Source organism: Akebia trifoliata, chromosome 15, assembly GCF_017979445.1.
Source record: "Akebia trifoliata isolate Shusen 1 chromosome 15, ASM1797944v1, whole genome shotgun sequence".
NCBI classification, from domain to species: domain Eukaryota; kingdom Viridiplantae; phylum Streptophyta; class Magnoliopsida; order Ranunculales; family Lardizabalaceae; genus Akebia; species Akebia trifoliata.
In genome coordinates, this window is record NC_141389.1 from 2,460,065 (window position 1) to 2,466,064 (window position 6,000).

The window sequence follows — 6,000 nt, forward strand, 5'->3', positions numbered from 1 at the left end:
GTTCAAGGTGACATTTGAGTTCATTTGATATTTGACCATGCTCGGGACAATGTTTGAATATTTTGATTAATTTTTATTTGATCAATATGACGATATTCATGCGTGTGATAATATTTATCCAACTCAGTGATTATTTAAGCATATGATAATGTTTAAAAGATTTGGTAATTATTTATGCTAGTGTTGTTATTGGATCAATTTGTAAACCATTTGTACATAAGGTTAATCTAATCCGGTTGGTAATTATTTATACATGTAATGGTATTAATTAAATTTGGTAATTGTTCATGCATATGATGTTATTAGACCAACTTGGAAATTATTTTTCTTGAGATAGATCTTCCCCGATTTGGTAATTTTTTTTTTTTGATACAATATTTAACCAACTTGGTAACTTATTCGAGCATTTGGTATTTGAATTGACTTAATAATTACTTGCGCTTACAATGAGGAAATTTCAAGTTAATTTGGACAAGGTGTGACAAATTGGGTTGAGAAAATTAATTTCTCAAGGTCAATAAATCATAAAAAAATGCATTTATGATATGGGCACACCAACATTAAAATCTTTGGGGTGTTTACAATATCTGCACATTATTTTTAAGTCTAAAAACACCATTTTTAAGTCATTTCAGCATTAGTGTATTTTTTTTTTACAGGGTGTATAGTATTTCTGCTTACTACACACCACAACAATAATGCAACAAGGTAGCCCATTTTGACAAGAGATTCGAAGTCACAATTTTTGTAATTAATTCTCAAGAATTATACATAAAATAATAATGATGATTGGACATTAGCATTGGCCTTAGTCTTCTTCTCTTGTCCCTAGGATAGTCTTCGATCATAGTAGAAACCGATCATCTCGATCGGGCGGATTCGATGCCTAACACCTTCCAAAACCCATAACTTCACTCCTTACCCCAGTTGCTTACCCGATGACCATTCTTGATCCATTTGGAGTTATTTTGGATCCTAGATCTAAACTAGGTGACGACTCTCATTTTCAAAAAATGGGCCATTCATACCACCAAATACTTTTTATTTATAGTAACAATAAGTCATTTAGTAGAATCATAGTAGTTCTTGGTGAAGATTTTTGACAAATCTTGCCAATTATACTAATAGGGGTTCAGGAACAAATTATCACTACATCATTTAGATGATATTTGATTTGGAAACATGTTCAGATTTCATCTTTCTTGCAAAATATGCATTTGAACAATGACAATACTGAAAATCTTACTTTCACGAATTTCTTGATAGAGGTAATATTTATGTTTTCAATAAATATTTCTTATGTAAATTATGTTGTAAAAATTAGAATGATAATTTTACCTTTAGTATTTTATTTCGATTGGAAAAACACTTGAAGAATTGAAATCGTCTCGACCCGTTTTCCACCAAATTGACGAATAAGGGTTCGATTGGTAAATTGGGGACTTTTGAGAAATGGGAGTCGCCACCTAGTTTAGGTCTAGGAATCATAAATGACTTCGAATGGATCGGGTCAGTCCACGAATCAGAAAAATGGGTAAGGGGTCAGATTATGAGTTTCGAAAGGTGTTAGGCATCGAACCCGTCCGTTCGAGATGATCGGTCTCTACTACAGTACAAACTATCCAACGGTCGACGGGTAGAGACTAAAGTCAAGATTATAGTCCAATCATCATCAAATTATATCGCATATGCTAAACGAATCTTAAGGCTAATATTCCCCAAATATCGTATAATTTCTCGAATTCCACATGAAAATGAAAATATTTGAAAAAACCTTAATTCCGACCTATGCTCCAAAGTCCACATGGCAACATTTCAATTACAAATCCAAATATGTGAAGATTTTCCTAATTGACTAAAATAGGGATTTGTGAAAACTTCTAAAATGGAAAGTTGGGGAATACGAAATTTCTAATTTGGAAATTCATAAAATTTCTAAACTAGCAATTAGAAATTCCCTAAATTGAGAGTTTAGAAAAATATAAAAAGCTTCCGAATTGAAAACTTGGAAAAATAAACTTCTCAAAATGGAAATTTCCAAATATAATGAGTTCCAAATTAGAAGTCTATAAAAATGATTTCCAAAATAGAAAATTACCACATATGATAAATTTAGAAATTAGGATTTCACGAATACGATTTTTTCCAAAATGGAAAGTTATGAGCAAGGATTTTTTCAGGATAGACATTCTGAACATGGGGTTTTCAAATTTGGTAACTCACAAATATGAATTTTCTAAAAGAACTATGAGCATGCAATTTTCACTTTTATTTTGAAAAACAAAGGATCGCTACGAGTGCCTCGTGCCAATTGTATGGAAAGAATCAACCTTGAACCCCCACATACACTATAAATCAGTGAGTTAACTCAACTCATTTTATTAAAAATATCCGACTTTAAACTCCTAATGCACAAACAAATCAGTGAGTTAACTCATGGGGCAATTTTATTAAAAAGAAAATTGATTTCAAACCCATATGCGCACACAAATCAGTGAGTTAACTCATGTGGCAACTTAATAAAAAAATCAATTTTAAACTTCTAATGAGCACAAATCAGCGAGTTAACTCAATACCCATTTTATCAAAACAAGTCAATTTTAGATTTCTAACGCACACAAATCAGTGAGTCCATTCACGCAAATGCTCGTATTAACGCTCATCAAGAACATCCACGCATGAGATAACGATCAAAGGAGAATAAGAAAAGAAAGAAAAAAAAAAAATAAAGAAATAAAATAAACTATTAAATACACTTACCACGTGCAAGAATCTGGTTACTCGGAATCCATTCAGAATTACTCGACTGCTCGCTGCCAAAGTATGTGAGAAAGACGAGATTGCGTGAGGGAGATGATGGCAGCGTGGCTGCTGAGTCGTGCACACTATAGAGACGAAGAAGAAGAAACTCAAAGAGATGAGGATCTGGCGGTTATGAAGGTGGGGCTGTTGTTAGTATTGTGCTGCTCCATTTTTCGACAATGAGAGAAAAGGCTGAGAAGGTCAGTGGCATGGCTGATGAGGCTGCTGATGGAGGCTATGTTGCAAGGATAAGGAGCAATGATTGGGGTTGATTTTAGACTGACTCGGGGCTGCCAATGGAGGGCGTTCGGGGCATCAAAGAGAGCAAAAATAGGGGGTATTGGCTGTGTTGGAGCAGAAGAGGACAGCTTAAGAGGCTGTTACAGTGAGGCCGTCGATGTAGCTGTTACGGGTTACTATAATGGCTGTAATGGAGTGGGGGCTTGGGTATTGTAATGAAGGCTGCAGGTGGAGGTCGTTTGGTGTTGAAGAAGGGCTAAAACGAAGAATAAAATGTGATGGTAGGGGATGGTTTTAATGGTATATGGGCAAAGGAGATAGAAGGTTGTATTCAATTGGGTGATGAAGACAACATCAATGGCAGTCATGGTGGCTGTCAAAGAGGAGAAGATGATGGCACGATTGGTGCTGTAATGAAGTTTTTGGAGGAGAAGATGGCTGCACATGAACGTGGCTGCTGCAATTCTAATGGAGAGGTGAGTGAAGGTGAAGGCTAGTTGTATGGAAGAGTAGGAGATGTGGGGGTGTTGTGAAGTGTTGAAAAGAGCGTAAAGGGTGTTGAGTTGATGAAGAAACAAGAAGAGGATGGTGGGGGCAGAGTTGCAGCAAGGGCTGCAATGGAGTGGATGGCTTGGGCGTTGCAGCAAGGGGTGCAATAGAGTTTGACGAATGTGATTTTGAATTCCAATGGAGAGAAGCAAACAGGGCAGCGGATTATCTAGCTAAATTGGGGGTTGTTTCGAATGGTTTTTTTATAATTCAGGATATTTCCAATATTCCTCAAGATCTTATAAGAATTGTAGAAGAAGATTCATCTTGTATCTACACTCGTTAGAAGTGTTTCTTTTTAGGGAGGGGTCCCTTAAAACCCAGCTTATCAATCAAAAAAAAAAAGGGGTGCAATAGAGTGGGGTTGAGGGACGTTGCTGCTATGGGATGGAGGAAATGAAGTGCAGACGAAGTGGGGGTGGCTATGGACCAATTAATGAAGAAGAAGATGGATGTTTGGGGAGAGAATACTCTTCTTTTGCTGTCCCTTCTCTGTCAAAAGAAAGACCTCTCCTCTTAGTTGTTTTGTTCAAGAAATATCAGCCTTCTTCTCCTTCAAGAGAGAAAGCTCTCTTCTCCAAAAAAAACGTCAGACCTCTCCCCTCTTTGAAGATTAAAGAAATTGTCCGCCTCCTCTTCAAGAGAACATGGGATTCTCTTTTTATAGTGTTCATTTTCTACTTTCTCTTTTTCTAAACTTTCTCTTTATTTTCTTTTTGATGATTTTATTTAATTTCTTTTCTTTTTTAATTTTATTTGCTTCTTTCTTTGACCGAACCACTAGGGAGAATATCTCTCTTTTTGAGTTTAAAAGGAATGGGATCATGATCCCACGCTTCGCAACCCATGGTACGTTGATGGATTATTAATTAAATTTCAATTTTTTATTTTGGTTGATGGTTTAGGTTACAATTTTTAATTTTGGTTTGAATTTAATTTAATGGGTCAATTATGTTTCACTTTTCGATCTTGATTGGTCGATTAAATTAAAATTTTAATTTGATTGGTTGCTTGTATTTTAATTTGAATATCGATTGGTCGATTTAGTTTTAAATTCAATTTGAGTGATCGATTGGATTTTAATTTCAATATTAATTGGTTGATTGGATTTTAATTTCAATCGAATTTTAATTTAAATGTTGATGGGTTGATTAAATTTTGGATTGAATGTTGATTTAAATTTTAATTGTTTGATTTTTACTTTGAGTTTTACTTTTAATTGTTTGAATTTTGTATCGTTTGATTTTTTTAATTTGAGCTTTATTTTTAGTTAGATTGGATTTTTAATTGGGTTTCGATTTTTATTGCTTTTTCCTAAGGATTGGGATCTCTAAGTCAAATTTGGATGTTAAGGGGCATTTCAGTCATTTTTATGATTTTTCTAAATTTCTCTGACTTCAATGATTTGGATCCCGTTAGACTCAAAATCTCATTCTGAGTGCAATGGAGGTACTTTCAAGACTTTTCGGAAGTCGAAATTCATGAGGGGTATTTTCGTCATTTTTTCGATTTTCGTCAATTTGAGTGAATTTTGACGTGAAGTTTCTTTCAATCGCAACGTGATCATTTTTAAGTCTCGAGGTCATGTTTTCCTAGCGTAGCGAGGTCTCTAAGTTGTCCAAATGTGTAGCGAGCCTAAGTGTACGTGCTTACTAAGTTGAGTATATGGTGTAGCGATCTTAAGCGTGCGTAATTCTATGTCGCGTGACAAAGAAAAAGAAGGAAATAGAATTAGAAGAAAAAATGGAATAGAAGGATGCTTCTCTCAAGCTTTCGAGTTCTTTGTGCTCATCATTAGGAATCCACAGCAACCGGGTAACGGATCGCCAAGTCAGGCAGATGCAAAAATGGGGTGTTTACAAGAATCAGTTCAATTACCTTCGTCAATGCAGAATTGTGGGAGTCTTCAAGAGCTAATTGATTCTGTTTTTTCTCATTTAAATGAAGTTCGAATGGTGTCAATAAGTTATCTAACTGAATGGACAATTCTTTTAGTGCGTAGTGACAATGTCAATGCAATCAACAATATGACTTTAGATGTATATCCAAGAAAAATGTCTGTCTATTTTTAGCAGTAGACAAATTGGAAGAAAAAGTTGCAAATGATTGTACAAATGCTAATCAATATTCAAATGAGTATTTGAACTCATTAGATCCTCCTGGGTTACCTCCGTTCTCGTTCAAACTCAAAGTGGGATGTCCAATAAAGTTGTTAAAAAAATTTGCGCCAAAGAATGGACTTTGTAATGGAACATGATTGATGGTTGTGAGTTGCGCAACACACATAATTGAAGTCGAATTCTAACTGGAGATAAATCGGACAACTTAGTTTTTATTCCGAGAATATCGCTTGTGCCATCATCTTAAAAATTACCTTTTCAATCAAATATGTTGGCATTGATTTACAAA

The 6,000-nt window shown here is 34.9% G+C and overlaps 1 protein-coding gene across 1 annotated transcript in view; it reads right to left on the reverse strand.

Annotated features, from left to right (window-relative positions):
• The window catches only part of LOC147383886 (uncharacterized), a 29,302-nt gene extending 25,587 nt beyond the window's left edge, over positions 1-3,715 (reverse strand). The window contains exon 1 of the transcript XR_015172752.1: positions 2,761-3,715. The gene's annotated coding sequence lies outside the window, so the exon portion shown is untranslated. The remainder of the gene's footprint in view (positions 1-2,760) is intronic.
• Positions 3,716-6,000: the final 2,285 nt, after the last annotated feature.